At 38.1% G+C, this 15,686-nt stretch overlaps 1 protein-coding gene across 3 annotated transcripts in view; it reads left to right on the top strand.

Annotated features, from left to right (window-relative positions):
- The window catches only part of CTNNA2 (catenin alpha 2), a 1,168,663-nt gene that overhangs the window by 823,176 nt on the left and 329,801 nt on the right, over positions 1 to 15,686 (top strand). The window lies entirely within an intron of this gene.

Here is a 15,686-nt window from a genome sequence, read left to right on the forward strand (position 1 = left end):
TCCCCGCACACACACCTTGTGCCAACTGGTCTGGAGAGGGTCTGCCCTGGGGAGGGTCAGTTGATCATCTGTTTAAACAAAATCCTCCAAGATGACTGAGAAAGCCTGCGGGAAGTGAGTGTGGGTAAGCCTTCCTTCTTGACAAAGATGCCCAGGGAGATGGTAAGGAGAGTCAAATCTGAGTCTCCAGCTCCACTCTTTGAATTCCTATCGTTACTGCCTCTAAGGAACTCAAAATCAGTAGGCATTATGTGCAGTAGCACTTACTTTGATAGGAATGAGAGTGGATTACCAGAGCCAGGGTAGATAGAATGGACAAGTAACTGGATTGGTCCTTAGCATCTAAGCTGAAGAGACCAACCAATGGAATCAAAGTCACCAAAGACTGGTGGTACTTTTCAGGAAAAGTCATATGAACAGGGGCATGAATCATTCCATTTTGTATTCATCTGAGCTCTGCCCTGGTCATTCATCTCTGAGATGTATCATTTAATTGGAAGGAACACAAATCTGAAATGTCCTAGACATCACATGCTGTCTTAGGAGTTAGAAGAGACATTAGAAAATCAACCCCCTTAATTTTGCACGTGACGAAACTGAGGCCAAGAGACATCATGGTTTATCCAAGGTCATACAGCTTGCAACTGGCACAGATGGTTTTCTTTCTTTGGTTGGTTCGTTCGTTCTCTCTCTCTCTCTTTCTTTTCTTCTTTCTCTCTTTCTCTCTCTCTCTCTTTCTTAATTTGCCATTCTTGATGATTGCCTCTCTGTCACTCTTGCTGCCTATCTAACTCTGGATCAGGCATTTGCAGGTTTTATCCTGGCACCTCCAAGGTGCTGCGCAACACTTTAGCAGACAGACGAACAAATTCACCATCAAGTGGTTTCACCTCTAGCCAAGACAATTATTCCTGACAGCAGGCCAGCTGATGGAGCCATAAACACTAAAGAGTTGGGAGGTGGGGGAGGGGTGTTGAGCAGGCGCAGGCAGGGTTAAACAGCTGCCAGCCATTCAGTGAGTACTGTGAGTACACGCCACCCAATCCCTAGGGCTGCTAGGAAAAAAAAAAAAAAAAAAAAAAACGCCTCCTAATGCTGGCTGCTTGGCAAAGTGGTGACAGAGGCTGCCAATGGGCAAGAAGAGGTCCCACTTTGGATGTCATTTGATTTGTAGAGCTGGTGCAGAGAGGCAGAAGAGTTGAGTGTTGGCAAGAAAGAAAGGGAATAAAATTAAATTCACTGATTTATATATGAGTTTTCTTCTAAGTGTGCTACTCAAAACTTCGAAGATACTCCTAGGCTGTAATTAAAATAAATAAATTTATATATATATATATTATATGTAAAAATATATATTTTATATATATTGCTTTTCACATTATTATCCTGCAAATCATTTCATCTATATGGTATCTTTAAGCCTTTCCCACCTCTAATGTGGCAAGTTTGCATCTTTTCTACAGTTTTAAACCCCTTGGCAGAACCGTATACATTAACAGATTGAAATGAGCTTTATTGAAATTTAGCTATTCTAAGTCATCTAAGTTGCAGAATCCCAATTTATTATGTATTTAAAGCATACCAGCACTGATTAAATCAATGCAAATTAGGTTAAATAAGAACAACATGAATCAAGTGTTTCAGCAAAGTTGAGTCGAGAAACGACAACTTTTGAGTCACCACAGCCAGTCGATATGACTGTTTTTCACGAGTTTTAATTTCATGCCTCTAAGTGTCCAACGAACTAAAAAAGGAGAAAAAGAAAGAAAAGCTCACCTAAAGTTTTTTCTTTCCTCCTGCTTATTATCTCGGATGTCTTTACCTGTGTTTTGAAAATATTCGATTCACCAGGTTACAATGTAGCTATTGCGTGTACTGGACCAATCTCTTCCTCCCAGGTGACCATAGATTTCTGTTGGCAAACTTCTTCTTCAATGTTGTATATTGGATAAGAGATACTTTATATGCTTTGAAAATACTCTTGACATTTTCCATGTTTGTCAGGGGAAGGAACCTGCGCTCATCTAACTGAACCACTATAGCTGCAAGTCTAGTACTAATAGTTGGGCATAGAGAATACCATCCCAAGCCATCATACCAACATGTGATTGGGTACTGAGGCCAGACCTCCAGTTTGGGGTAAGAAAAGATAAGAATCTTGAAAATATGGATTCAGCAAATGGGGAGGAAATCTGGGGTATATGAGTTATGAATCTGATGGCCAAACATAATCTGGAACTAAGTGGAGGTAGAATAGAGAAGCTCATGGAGCAAATTTGTTGTAGTTAGAGAGGCCAGAAGTATAGCTTGATGGAGGGAAGAGTCAATTAATTCCTTCTCTCTTCAACCTTGTAAATTAGCCTTTGCCTAATGAGCCTTCCTGTTTTTCATGATACTCTATGTTGTGACGTGGAGTGGGGGAGTCACATACAATTTTTTTTTTTTTTTTAGTATGTCATTACCTCTCCTGTTTTATCTCAACACTTCCAATTTGTTCACTTTAGTCAAAATAATTTGTGAACAAAGAGATGCAAGTGCAGAAAGTCTGAAATGAATCTGTGTTCTGGAGATTGGCTTTCCATTAGTAGTCTTTGTCAATGTTCAAGGAAGGAAATTTGAGTGATTATTTTAATGTTCTGTCATCGCTAGCACCAGCCTGGACCTTGATCTTTATGCTGTTGTCTTTAATTTTCAGTGGCAGTGAACCATGGCTTTTCTTTAAAAGGAAACCTTTAGAAGAATTGGGGGAGAGTGGGAGTCACAATTCCAAAAAGAGAGAATTAACTTTGTTGTTTCTGTGGGCACATACCATACAGCTGGCATTTTACAGAATGCCTCAAAAGGTGCGTGGAGAGTCTGAGGTTGGGGGCCCCAAGGCTGCTCTCAGGAGATCCACTTAGGAGAAACAAATTAGAAATTGAGGTCATTCTACTTATCAAACTTTATCAAACTCTTAAAGCAGCGTGGTAACATGGATATCAATAAGAAACTAACTGCCATGCTCTATAAATGATGTAAATGATGAGCATAAATAATAAAAGAAATAATAAATGAATTAATAATAATAAATGGAAATGCAAGTTCTCCCAGGAACGGTGGCTCATGCCTGTAATCCCAGCACTTTGGGAGGCTGAGGTGGGCAGATCATCTGAGGTCAGGAGTTTGAGGCCAGCCTGGCCAACATGGTGAAACCTGCAAAACCCCCTCTCTACTAAAACTACAAAAATTAACCAGGTGTGCTGGTGGGTGCCTGTAATCCCAGCTACTCGGGAGGCTGAGACAGGAGAATCACTTGAACCTGGGAGGTGGAGGTTGCAGTGAGCCGAGATCATGCCACTGCATTCCAGCCTGGGCAACAGAGTGAGATTCTGTCTCAAAAAAAAAAAAAAAAAAAGAGAGAGAGGAAAAAAAGAAAGAAAGAAAGAAATGCCAGTTCATGAGGCCTGTCCTCCCTCTCCACAGGTTTTCTCTATACTGGTGTAGAGAATATACTGGTGCTCTGATTATGCCATGTTATGCTTACCTATTGTTTTATATTCTCTCCATCTTTGCTTACCTTCATTTTAACTACCCTTCAAGGTTGATGGCAAATCTCCTCTATGTTTTCTAAACTGACTCCCAGGTCCCTGCTCTATATGAAGCAAACCCTTCTTCTTCTTCTGAACTCCATTAGCAGCTTACCTTTATCAATCTCGTGGTCCTGTTCACTTTATAAGAGTGTGGCAATAATTTCTAATGATAGTGTTTTAAAACTGAAAGGGATATTAAACATCTTGGAGATGAAGAGTAAAAAGACCTTGTTGGGATTTCTGCTTTGCCACTTTTTAATTGGTATAACCCTATACAAGTCACTTCTTGGTCAGTGAAATAGGGCTAAGGATGGCTATCTCAGAGGATACTTGGGGGAATTAAATGAGATCATGTATATTAGAGTTTGGCCACTCAAAAGTGTAGGCCTCGGACCAGCTTGTTAGAAATGTAGATTCTCAGGCCTCTTCCCAGACCCATGGAATCAAATCTGCATTTAACCATTAGCCCCAGGTAATTCATTAAATTTTGAGATGCATTACTGGAACATTCCCAAATTTTAACCTGAGATAAAAACCCAGATATCATTGATTCCCTAGTTTTATAATTGAGAAGCTGAAGGGGCAGAAATGTTAAGTGATTGCCCACCCTTGGTAGTGGAATCGGGTCAAAAAAAAAAAACCAAAGAACTTTCTGAATAATGTGTTTTCTCTCCTATAAGATTGTAAACACTTAGAATGGAAAGTCTATGTGTATCACAGGGCTCTTAAAGTTTGATTTTGTAATTGGTACAGCAGGCGGTGTAGAGCCTTCATAGGTGCTAGCTTTAGGTATCTTTCAGCTGGTTTCTCCCCATATTATCCTAGGAGATAATGGTATTCTGACATCTGGCATAAGACTTTGATTGCAGTCTTCCAAGGCAGGCAGAATTGCATGGTAATTGATCCCATGGGGCAGCCCAACATGTTGCCCCTTCACACATATAATTTTGAAAGAGTTAAGACAGCAAGGACAAGTGAGGGAAGGTAAGTTGGAGGTGCATTAGGGTTGTCTTTCTGGGAAAAGCTTTGATGTTAACAGAGTTTGCTTACATTATTCCTCAGTTTTCTTATCACTGCCAATCTGCTACTATGGCATGTGTGTATTTCTCATGTATACTTTATTATAAAAAATGTACTTTGGGAGGCTGAGGTGGGTGGATCACCTGAGGTCAGGAGTTCAAGACCAGCCTGACCAACATTATGAAATTCTGTCTCTACTAACAATACAAAAAATTAGCTGGACGTGGTGGCAGGCGACTGTAATCCCAGCTACTTGGGAGGCTGAGGCAGGAGAATCACTTGAACCGGGAAGCGGAGGTTGCAGTGACTGGAGATGGTGCTACTGCACTCCAGCCCAGGTGACAGTGCGAGACTTCATCTCAAAAAAAAAAAAAAAAACAGGAAATAGAGAAACACAGAAGACTCAAAAATTAAATGAATATGAAGTCACCTAAAATTCAAGCAGAGATGAACTATCAAGTTTTAGGTATACATTATTTCACAATTTGTCTGCTCTTATTTATTAATTAGATTGTTTCTGGTTTTTAGTCATTATAAAATATACTGTGATTAATATCCTTATACCTTTGAACATATGGGTGTCCATGCCTTTAAATGTTTATTCTAGAAGTGAAATTGGTTTCAAAGGATGAGGACTTTTAATAAAATTATTAATACATAATGCCAAGTTGTCATCTTGAAAAATTTTATACTTTTCCTCCTCAATAGTTGCTTTGCTGCCTTCTCTTTGCCTTGAGAAACCCCCATGACATCATAAATTAAAACACGTTTTGGGCCCCTCTCCTTCATCTGGCTGGGGCCCCGACCTATATTTCTGTCTGTCTTTTTTTATGATGTCTTGGAACTATCCTTCCTCATCACACTCATTTCCTCATTCCATCCTGTGGAGGCAATTCCCACTTCAGAAAGGGGGCTGGCTTGGGGCTTCAAGATTCCTTCTGGGAGTTTATGAGGATTTAATTCCTGCATCTTATTAAGTAGCTGGCCAGCCAAATTATTTTCACAAAGCCATTAATGTCTGAAAATGGATTAATCCAGCATTACTTAAAGTGCTCTATGAGGGTAAAAGTATTAAAATGCACTTGTGAAATGCACAAGGCTTTGTTCTGTTGTTCATGTTTTTTACCCTCATAAGAAATCTCAGTCTCATAATCTCAGTTGTAAGAAATCTTGTTTTTCATGGTTTCAACCATTTATTTGGGATTTCTATTAACACCAAACCAGAACGGTTTTGAAAACTTATTTAATTGCAGTTTATAGTGCATTTGACTTTAAACTGGCTATCACCTTACCAAGACATTCTAAGGTTCAGATTTCAAGCATTATAGAAGAATGCTGGTGCAGGAACCTGTTTTATATCATAGTTTTCATCAATTATGGGGGATACCTAGAAAACTACAGTTCTACTTGATATTATCAAATTTCACTTTCTCATCCTAGCCATAAATAAGGGAACTGTTAGAAATGCTTGTTCCTCAATGCTGCAAAGAAATAACATTTGAGCATACATTTAATTATCTCAGCAAGGCAGTTTTTACTTTCTGCAGAAAGGGTACGCATCACAGATGGAACAATGGCAAGAGCACACCTGGACAGAAGAGGGGCAGGAGTTCTTATTCCTCACCAGCTAGCTCCTACTGCTGTGTGGTTCCTGTATTGACTAGGGTTGGACCGTACAGTCTGAGTTAATTCTGATTGGCTATTTTAAAGAGGACAGGAGTATGAGCCAGAGTAGCAAGGTGAGTAGTTTGGCAGAAAGGATGGTTAGGAACAGGTAACTAAAGGTGACTTAGGTCAGAGCAGGTGACCAAGGGTAACTGAAATCAAAGCAGGTGACCAGAATGAGTCAGGACAGAGCAGATGACCAGGGGAGCAGATGTGAACTACTGATTAGGACTGGCGGGAAAGTTGTTTACTGAAACTAGAAGCAAGTGGGCGAAGAGAACCAGGAAGTTAAACTTTAAAATGGAGAATCAAAGAATAAGAAAGCTGAACTTACTGATATACTGATTCTTTGAAGAGAAACTTGGGGTTCACTGTATTTAACAGAACCGATTTAATTCTATAGTAAGTTCTGTCTGTTCTGTCTCTGATATTCCTTGACACTTAATTATCTTGTCTTATAGAATTTTACAGATGTTGGAAATTTTGTCCTCACAGATAAAATGAAACTCTCTAAGAACAGACGTATTACTTTCTCTGTTTTTTGGACCTTCTAATATCTACCTTTAAAGGGAGAAGAAAATCAGATATGAGAGACCAGATATAGGGAGATGAGAATTGCCACATAGCACTAGTAAACATGTTTTCTCTTCTCTTAGTGCAGTCTGCATAGTTCTGGGTTTGTAAACACTGTCATTGAATTGAGATTATTAACTAGTTTAATTCTTGCCTAATCAATAGCCTGTGTAATCTAAACTAAATATAAAAACTGCTATATTACATTGACATATAGTCACAAGCTATTAGCCCAACAAAGCCGAAACTCTTGAGTTGAAGTCACACAGATTAATGCCTTTATGTGTGGCTTCCTGTTGCAGATCTGTTAGTTGTAGAAAATCCCTCACCATCCATAAGCAACAGGTCTTCAGTGGTAAACTAACCTGCCTTGTTAGATGCATTTCTGTCTTCATTCAAGCTGTCACTCACTCTCAGAAACCACTCCTTAATCTCTGACAAGAATCTTGAAAATGTCTTTCTAATTATTTAACATACATGTTTGCTGCTATTCTTGTTTTTGTTCATTTGTTTTAAATCAGATGGAATTTTACCCAATCAGAAGCAGAGTTAGATAAAATGTGGTCCCTACTCTGTGTTCACAGTTCTGGAGTGGAGGTGATGAGTAACAAACCAATATTATTCATGCTATGGCAGAGACGTAAACAAGAGCTGTGATTGAAGAGATTTTTCTAGCTAATTGAGCAAGTTCAGGTAGAGGAAAGGAAGATGAATTGACCAGACGGATAGATAGAGAAGGCCACTCCAATCAGTAGGCAAAGTCTGTGAAAAAAATATGAAGACTTCTGAGATGCATACCATGTCTGGAGCACAGGTATGCAGGAGAAGGGGGTAGGAAAAGAGGAAACCAGAGTGTGAATTTAGCACCAGATTGGAAAGACTTTCAACTTGAATTATGATTTCCAAAATGTGAGTGCAAGGAATATAATTCTGATGATTCCCTTGAACATGAATGGAGGAGAAAGGATACTGAAAGCATGAGAGCAGTTGGGAGACTACCATATCTTCCCAATGAGATACTATGCGGGTTATGTTCACATTAGAAATGGGCAGGGCAGCAGGTGCAATAATAGCTCTGCAATGGATTGACAAACGTTTAAGTGGTCCTTTTTCTAAGAAAGGTGATTTCAATAGAATGGATTGCTCTAGGGGAAAGGGAGGCAAGGAAGAGTAGGATGTAAAAGCCAGTTAAACTCACACTTGGAGCCAGGAGTGAGCAGTTGAAGATCTGAGCAGACATTAGAGCTGCACATATAGATCAGGGAGTCCCTGGAATGTACTTGGTGGCTACAGTGGTGGCAGCAGATGCAAATTCCAGACAGAAAGATTTGAATACCAGCTGATGCACAATTAAAAGTTTTCACAGTTTAGTAAAGTAATATCAGGGGTAGCAGCTAGATGAGGAATAACAAGACCTTGTGTTACCTACAAAGTGCGTATTTTGATTAAAAATATTCAAATTCTAATTTCTTACAACTGAATTTTTTTAGTGAAAAAATGATATTGTGGACTGTACTCAGCTTAAGGAATGCCAGTTTGCAGAGCCTCTAAGTGATGATTCTCAACAACAAAGAATAGGATGGGGCAGAAGAAGTAGAGATCACCTCAATAGGAAGGACAGTTTAGTAAAATTAGGAAACACTCCCCTAGTCCATAGCAAGCAGCCTTTAATATGTAGGGATGGCCATGGGACTGTCATTAATATGAATTTCATGTGGCTGTGGAAAAGATAAAATATGTTTGAGACTGATAGATTTGGAGAGGACATCGGATAGTCAACATCACCAACACTGGGGGAGGATGTCTGACCATGAGTGAACCTGCAAAGGAAACGTGTAAGGATGATGCTGTCTGCCTAACGGCTCTATGTCAATGACTAGCTGATGTTGAGTGTATCATTTCTGAAGAGGGTTTGTCATTGGCATATCATATCAATGTAAGATTATTCCTTTGTGGATAGACCTTATATTTCCTCCTCAAACATAGAACAAGGTGATAGCTGGAGGTCATGTCCTTCAGAGGCAAATCTATATTTGCATTTTAGCAGAAGAATTTGAGACATCTAATAACATTGTGGAATGCATTTTCAAGTTTCTGATTTTGTATTAGTCTGAAAAGTGTTCTACCATTTAGAAGCTATGTGATCTGGGCAAGTGACTTAACCCCTAAGCAGAAACATTCAACATAGTAAAACAAAAGAAAAATAAGTTGAATTATAAAAACAGAAAATAGTTAAAATGCTATTGCAATAAATACCTATGTCAATTTCTACTATGCCAGGGCAAAAATCACACCCTATAGATTGAAGAAAAGGAGAAAGAATAATCATAAGCACAAATTGCATTGTGTACCAATAACTCAGACTTTTGACTGCTCCTTCTTTAGATATCTGTTCCTACTTTAGAGGCTGCATAAAAAGCAAAATCAAAATGAAAAAGGCAGCAACAAACACCCCAAAACATTGTGGTTAAAACAACAATCACTTTAGTTTCTGACAATATGTGTTGGCTGAGTACAACTTCTGTGTGGAGCAGGTTGAATGAAAGCTGTGGTGCTCGCTCAAGTGTCCATGATCAACTGGAAAATTAGTGGAAGACTGGACAATCCAGGATGGCTTCACTCATGGGGATGGCAATCGGCAGCCTGTTGGCTGGGACTCAACTAACTTTAGGTTGGGATATCTGAGTTCTCTCCCGCATATCACCTCATCCTCCAGTAGGCTAGCTCTGGTGCAATCAGATGGTGATTGCAGGGTTCCAGGAGCAGCGAAGGAGAAGTCCCAGTGCACAAACACTTTTCAAGTCTCACCATATGGCAAATCGCTGTTGTCTGTTAACTAAAGCCAATCACATGGTCAGCCTGAATCAAGGAGTGGAGAAATAGGCTCCACCTCTTGATGGGATGGGAAGAATTTATAGTTGTTTTTGCAGATTAAGTACAGCAGCAGTAGTGGCTTAATATTATTACAACTGTAATGCTTTAAAGTGATTTTTATTTCTCAAGCTATATGACCCTAATAGTATCATTCATAAACACTGAGGACCAGCAGTGCAGGTATCACTATAGCTTATTAGAAATGCAGAATCTCAGGCCCCACCCAAGACCCACTGTAATAAATCGGAGTCTACATTTTTACAAAATCTCCAAGTGATTCATAAGCCCACTAAGGTTTTAGAAGCACTGTATCTTTTTGCTGTTTCTCATAATTCCCTTTCTTAGAAATGCTATCTTCTCTTGTTGAGTGATAGATCTTTGATTTTTAAAGGTGCCAGAACTGTTTCCTTCTGCACAATTGAAACAGAACAAACACAGGTTTATACAGTAAAACAGGTTGCTTCACAGCATGAATAACTAGAGAGAGAGGATATAACATTTTTATGCTCAATTGTCCTGTGCCTTTTTTTAAAAAAATGAAAATTTAAAAATTAAGATGATAGTACATAAATATTTAAAACATATTGTATTTAACCAGGCAGCACCATTCAGATATTAGAGAAATTTTAAAAGAAGTAGAAACAGCTAGGCATGTACTTAAACTGACCTTTTACATTTCTGAACCATTACTTAACTGGACCTTGATTTTCTGAAGGTTCAAAGATTGATTCTCTAACCTTTAGTCTGCAGTTTAAGTATCTCTAGAACATGTGCAAGTCTCGGGATACTCTTTAAGATTTTATACAATTAATAAGACCAACACAATTTAAGCATCTGGCATGTGCCGGCTGCTGGTCTCACCTAGTTTGCCTTTTACCTTAAGTCTGAACAGAAAGAGAGAAAAAGCAATTTTGCATTAAAACCGAATGCTATTGTTTTGTGTGATGTTTCCTTGCCATATTCTCTTCTCAAAATGGGACAACTTCTTTGAAGCTATAACTGATGTTCTTTTAACTGTATATGCTTTGAGGTCCTGTTCTTGTCAATCAGTTAGCCAGCCAATCAATAGTTAACAAATATCTTTTGAGTACTTAACATATGCAGGCATATTCTAGGTCTGGGGATACAATGGGGAACAAAACTGAGCAACTTTGTAAGCAAATAGGTTAAGATAATTTTAGGTACTGATAAAGGGAAAATTAAATAGGACCATATGGAAGAGAGAAATTGAGGGACAGGACCTGCTTTATCTACTGGTAGGCAAGGCTTCCTTGAGGTGGTGGTATTTGAGATGACACCTGAATGATGAGCAAGGGGCAGCCGTTTAATGTGCCATGAGATATGCATACCAAGCAGAGAGAACAGAAGGTGCCAAGGCCCGGAGACTAAAACAAACCTGGTCCAAGAGACTGTAAAATGGCTAGTGTGCTCAAGTGAGTGAGAGGGGGATGAAGAGATGGGAAGGAGGATTTTGAATACAAGATATGCTTTCTTAAAGAATCCATGCACATTTTTATAAATGTTGGCAAACATTCACCAGCATCCTTATAACCTCCTCTAGACCTTATAAAGTGATTGATTACTCTGTCTCAGGCACTAAATTAAAGCACTTTAATATATTAATTCCATTTATTCATCACAATTCTATGAGATCCTACCACTTTCAGAATATACAAAAGGAGATCAAGGCACAGTAAACTTAAGCTATGTGCCTTAACACAGCTGGTGTTGATGATATAAAGTGATTTTTCTGTATTCCCTAGACCCTTTTATGGAACAATTAAGAGGGCTGGATACCAGTCAACTTTTTAACTCTGTAAAAGCCAAACCTGACTCTTTTAAAATCTTCCTTTCCCCAAGGTTTAGACCCAGCAAGAGGCGGGATGGGGCAATTCAAACTTTCCTCCTGGATTCCCACTCCTGTCGGCCCCCTTCTACCATCTGTTGCTGTTTGCGTAGAAAAAGAACAGAACAGAATACCGACAACCACACACATTCAGACATCTCGTTTTGTATGTGGGAGTCTGGCTTCATTAACAAGTTTCTCAAACTCTCCCTGCACTACAACACCAATCTAAACATAACTCATTGAAGTCATGGGAATAGGCAATCATCAGTTTCATGATGCTCAGATGGCAGTGTCCGGATACATCACCTGCTACTTCCTAGTAAGCATCTTCTGCTTCAAGCTGGTTGTTTTCTTCAAGAACCCCTAAATAAATAATGCCTATTTCTATATTCTCTAGTCTCTGCATTGTCACTCTGATTCTAACTCCTATTAATTTCCACCTTCTTTCTAAGGGCTCCCATTCTCACTCCAGACTATTCCCCATCCACCCCCACAAATCCGTATGTCCACGTATTCACCCATCCATTCCTCAATCATGCAGTGGGTACTTACTCTGTTTTCTTAACTGTGCTAAGTGCTAAGGTATATAAAATATTTTAGATAATAGTCTCTTCTTTGAAGAGTTCAGTCACTAGTAGGAGAATCGTACTCCCAGAAGTCCATATGAATCCCCTCCTTCATTGAGATGTTACCTATCTAAAATTAAGAGAGCAATTTAAGTAAATTTAAATTTTCTGTCTTAAATTGCAAGTAAATTTAAATTTATTGCCTTAAACTGCTCTGTGTTTGTTTCTGTGTACCCCTCCTCCCCTGTTTTCCTTTATGTCTTCTAGGTTGAAATTTCTCAAGAGCAAAGTCCAGGTTATCTTCCTGGTGCAGTGAAGATAGAGTTGGGATATTTTGTAAGCAACTTTGTAAGCAAATAGGTTAAGATAATTTTAGGTACTGATAAAGGGAAAATTAAATAGGACCATATGGAAGGAAGAATTTGAGGGACAGGACCTGCTTTATCTACTGGTAGATAGAGTTGGGATATTTATGTTTAAGTTTGGGTTTTGCCACTTACTAGTAATTTTGAGGGTAAATTCCTTCTCTATATAAAGAGTGGGAGTTGGGTTTGAGAATGTCTAAGATCCCATTGAGCTCTGACATTCATGGACTCGTGAATTCTAAAATACCTAACAAGGTCTGGAAAGTGAAGGAAACATGCAATACAAAACTTGTTTCAAAGACGTTTATTTTTAGCTTATTTATGTGGTGGGTGGTTTTCTAACTGAAATGTAACATTGTCCCTGGCTTATAGACTGAGACAGAGTAAATTTAAAAACAAACTATTGAAAAATCATATTGGACCTTTTTTGTGAAGTTGGGCCTTTAAACAGAGTGTTAGGTTAGGATTCTTTCCAAGCCCAAGAGCAATGCAGACAAGAGATAATCCCTTAGTAAGCCAATTCTCTATTTCTGCCTTCTTAGGGTGCTACACCTTACACTAGACAGTCAACATTGGCAGTATCAGAATTATCCTAGAAGAGGTTTTAGTGTATGTTGGAATAATCCACAACTGATAATTTTAGAAAGATAAGATGCTACTGGTTTATCTCTGTGCTTTAGAAAATATTATCAAAGAGACAATCTTACCCTTTATCAAACCCCATCACAGATGGGAGCCTGGCCTGGTTGCAACTCTATTTAAATGGTCCTCTGAGTTCCTTTGACCATATGCACAGGTTAACTATGTTCAGATAGTAATAACCCTATATGGGTAAGTACTCATTTTAGAAAAACATAATTTTCTAAAAGAATTTAAATTCATCAACTAATTTTAATATAATTGATATTTGAAGGATGTCTACCAATTTGGAATATAATTACCTAGCAAGGGCTGATGGATACCAACCAGTTTTGTTGTTGTTGTTTTTATTTCAAACAATTAAATAGTTGTTCAACAAAATGAGACTGGTATATTGCCAAACTGGCCACATCTCCAGACCCAAATGGGATTTGTTTAATTACGTAATATGGTGAACAGTATATCTCTTCTATAGTTGTTGTGAACATTGCAAAGGCTTTAGAAATCTTTTCGAGATCCAAGTACACCACTCAGGATATTATTCAACCAACATGGAGAACAAAGTACTGTTTACTTTGATGGTTTTTTTTTTTTTTCCAAATATCTAAGGGCTGAAAATGAAAAGCCATACTTTGTGACTTTGGTGATATGGATATAAAGAGACTGTATCTGAGTCTCCAGTTCCACAATTCTGCTTTTTACCCTGATTTTATTCCCACGTAGCACCCCATCCCAGCTGTAATAAGAATTCTTGAGTTATAAAGTAAACTAGATGGCATTTACCACCCACCTAAATGAAGTGGTGTCAGGAGGGTTAAAATAAGACATATTCAGAAGTCCTAAAGAAATATTTGATGTTCTGTATAAAGATGGTAACCATTCACAGACTGAGCCTTTCTGTAAAAGTGAGAGTATCTCTTCCTGCAGCCTGCTGGTAGGAAATGAGGCAAGGTTTTTTATCCAACTATTTTGGGAGCAGATAAGAGAGGAATGGAATGTTATAAAGTAATAATAAGAATGTCAGAGAATAATCTTGTTCTGATCCTGACATTTAGCGATTGCTTTCATTCTGGACATTATTTTTCATCCAGGTAATATTTTTAAACAACTCAACAATAAATGTAAAGTTACTGTTAGAACCTAAATTTCTTCATCTAAAAAACAGGATTAATAGTCCTGCCTTATAGCAAAACTTTTAAGAAAATAAACATAAAATGATACATACACAGTTGGTTCCACAGGTACATTCTACGGCTATGAGATTATTCTATTGTTTTTGTCACTTTTGTAAGGACCACTGCTAAAATAGTAGACCTGCTTATAGAATTGCCATTTCTCCTTCTATTTGGCCAAATAACCACATTTTCCCAAAATGAGGATCTATATTAGAAAAAGCCTTAATGTTTAACCCACCTCTGCTTTTCTCTTCTGACTTCAGCAGCTCTTGTACCTGTCTCTAGGATTGAGCCTTCACCTTCTCCGAACTGTGATACAGTCAGCTTCTTGCCTCATAGAGTAACTGGGTGAGGAACAGACCATTTGAATTCACCCCCCGAGGACTGCCATGTGGAGAAACCCTTACTTTCATTTCTTATTAAATATCAAGTGTGGAATGAAGAGAGGCAACCTTAAAAATTTACTTGATTAGACTTAGACTTAATTATTAATATTAGACTTAAGAATGATTAATATCTTGCCACTTTGGCATTGTCATTTTTAAAGTAAATCATAGATCTCATAATATTTAATGCTTAAATATTTTATGTATATATTTTAAAAAGCTTTTTTTACATAACCACAATGTGGTCATTGCACCCTAGCAAATTAATGACAATTATTTAATGTTATCTAATATATAGTCCATATTTACATGTGTCCAATTATTCCTCAATTTTTTAAAAGTTGAATGAGTTTTAATGTGTAACCAAAATATGTCTCCACATTTTATTAGGGTGGTGATGTCTGTAAGTGGGGGCAGAGAAGAAGAATAACTCTGGACATTCAGTTAAGCAAATCAGTCCACCATAGTGTGCCAATATTAATGTTTATTCACATAATGAAATATTTATTAAAGTTTTAAAAATATGCTAGATGGCACAGATATTTGGATATAACTTTTTTGACCCGATAGGTTCTCTGACACCCACATGTAAAAATGACTGAAAGAAATGATATAAGAAAAGTTAATGATGACTATAACATGGAAGAACTTGATAACCCTCAAGTAAACATTTAGTGTGTAGATTATAATGGAAAGGCCTCCTGGAAAACAAAAAAAAAAAGGAAATTTGAGAGGTTTTGGAGGTTTCAATGAGAGGGTTTAGAGATTTTTCTATCGTGGAGAGATGGCACTAGGAAAAGGGTGTTAAGATCCAGGCTTGACTGGTGGTGAGGAGGTTCTGGACGAAGTCTAACTAGTAGGAACAGAAACACTCCCAGTACAGTGTATATTGAACAGAGTACAGATGCTGGGGAAAGTACACATTGAGATGAAGTGAAAGAAGTAGGTTAGAGCCAGTGATTTGTCTTGAATCTGTTATTTCTTTATTGAACAGCATATTTTAAA

The sequence above is a fragment of the Trachypithecus francoisi genome, unplaced genomic scaffold, assembly GCF_009764315.1.
Source record: "Trachypithecus francoisi isolate TF-2019V2 unplaced genomic scaffold, Tfra_2.0 Lachesis_group17, whole genome shotgun sequence".
Lineage (NCBI taxonomy): Eukaryota > Metazoa > Chordata > Mammalia > Primates > Cercopithecidae > Trachypithecus > Trachypithecus francoisi.